The 2,234-nt window shown below is 42.2% G+C and overlaps 1 non-coding gene across 1 annotated transcript; it reads right to left on the bottom strand.

Moving 5' to 3' along the window:
• Positions 1-433: 433 nt before the first annotated feature.
• LOC148547610 (small nucleolar RNA R71) lies at positions 434-541 on the bottom strand. The gene has a single exon (XR_015897402.1). It is a non-coding gene; the product is annotated as a small nucleolar RNA R71 (small nucleolar RNA).
• Positions 542-2,234: the final 1,693 nt, after the last annotated feature.

Raw genomic sequence — 2,234 nt, forward strand, 5'->3', positions numbered from 1 at the left:
AGATAACCTTTCAGAAATTTTCGAACAGGAAGAGGAGATGGCAGCCGAAAATAATAATAATTTAAGGAAGATGCTTGGTGACTTTACTGCACCTAATTCCAATTTACATGGAAAAAGCATCTCAATTCCTGCCATTGGAGCAAACAACTTTGAGCTGAAACCTCAATTAGTTTCTCTGATGCAGCAGAACTGCAAGTTTCATGGACTTCCATCTGAAGATCCTTTTCAGTTCTTAACTGAATTCTTGCAGATATGTGATACTGTTAAGACTAATGGAGTAGATCCTGAAGTCTACAGGCTCATGCTTTTCCCTTTTGCTGTAAGAGACAGAGCTAGATTATGGTTGGATTCTCAACCCAAAGATAGCCTGAACTCTTGGGATAAGCTGGTCACGGCTTTCTTAGCCAAGTACTTTCCTCCTCAAAAGCTGAGCAAGCTTAGAGCTGATGTTCAAACCTTCAGACAGAAAGAAGGTGAATCCCTCTATGAAGCTTGGGAAAGATACAAACAGTTGACCAAAAAGTGTCCTTCTGACATGCTTTCAGAATGGACCATCCTGGATATATTCTATGATGGTTTATCTGAGCTATCAAAGATGTCACTGGACACTTCTGCAGGTGGATCCATTCACCTAAAGAAAACGCCTGCAGAAGCTCAAGAACTCATTGACATGGTTGCTAATAACCAGTTCATGTATACTTCTGAAAGGAATCCTGTGAGTAATGGGACGCCTATGAAGAAGGGAGTTCTTGAAGTTGATACTCTGAATGCCATATTGGCTCGGAATAAAATATTGACTCAGCAAGTCAATATGATCTCTCAGAGTCTGCATGGAATGCAAGCTGCATCCAACAGTACTCAAGAGGCTTCTTATGAAGAAGAAGCTTATGATCCTGAGAACCCTGCAATAGCAGAGGTAAATTACTTAGGTGAACCTTATGGAAACACCTATAACTCAACATGGAGAAATCATCCAAATTTCTCATGGAAGGATCAAAAGCCCCAACAAGGCTTTAATAATGGTGGAAGAAACAGGTTTAACAATAATAAACCTTTTCCATCATCCACTCAGCAACAGACAGAGAACTCTGAACAAAATACTTCTAATTTGGCAAACTTGGTCTCTGATCTGTCTAAGGCCACTGTAAGTTTCATGAATGAAACAAGATCTTCCATTAGAAATTTAGAAGCACAAGTGGGCCAGCTGAGTAAAAGGATCACTGAAATCCCTCCCAGTACTCTCCCAAGCAATACAGAAGAGAATCCAAAAGGAGAGTGCAAGGCCATTGACATAAGCAAAATGACCGAACCCACTGAGGGAGAGGAAGGCGTGAATCCCAAGGAGGAAGACCTCCTGGGACGTCCAGTGACCAATAAGGAGCTTCCCTCTGAGTAACCAAAGGAATCTGAGGCTCATCTAGAGACCATAGAGATTCCTTTGAACCTCCTTATGCCCTTCATGAGCTCTGATGAGTATTCCTCTTCTGAAGGAAATGAGGATGTTACTGAAGAGCAAACTGCCAAGTTTCTTGGTGCAATCATGAAGCTGAATGCCAAGTTATTTGGCATTGATACTTGGGAAGTTGAACCTCCCTTGTTCATCAATGAACTGAGTGATCTGGATCAACTGACATTACCTCAGAAGAGACAGGATCCTGGAAAGTTCATAATACCCTGTACCATAGGCACTATGATCTTTAAAGCTCTGTGTGACCTTGGTTCAGGAATAAACCTCATGCCCCTCTCTGTAATAGAGAAACTGGGAATCTATGGGGTGCAAGCTGCTAAAATCTCACTAGAGATGGCAGACAGCTCAAGAAAACAGGCTTATGGACAAGTAGAAGATGTATTAGTAAAGGTTGAAGGCCTTTACATCCCTGCTGATTTCATAGTCCTGGATACTGGAAAGGAAGAGGATGAATCCATCATCCTAGGAAGACCTTTCCTGGTCACAGCAAGAGCTGTGATTGATGTTGACAGAGGTGAACTAGTCCTTCAATGGAATGAGGACTCCCTTGTGTTTAAAACTTAAGGATCTCCCTCTGCAATCATGGAGAGGAAGCATGAAAAGCTTCTCTCAAAGCAGAGTCAACCAGAGCCTCCACAGTCAAACTCTAAGTTTGGTGTTGGAGAGTCTCAACAAAGCTCTGCACATCTGTGAGGCTCCATGAGAGCCCACTGTCAAGCTATTGACATTAAAGAAGCGCTTGTTGGGAGGCAACCCAATTTTTATT

The sequence above is a fragment of the Arachis ipaensis genome, chromosome B8 (genome assembly GCF_059453495.1).
Source record: "Arachis ipaensis isolate K30076 ecotype BB chromosome B8, ASM5945349v1, whole genome shotgun sequence".
NCBI classification, from domain to species: domain Eukaryota; kingdom Viridiplantae; phylum Streptophyta; class Magnoliopsida; order Fabales; family Fabaceae; genus Arachis; species Arachis ipaensis.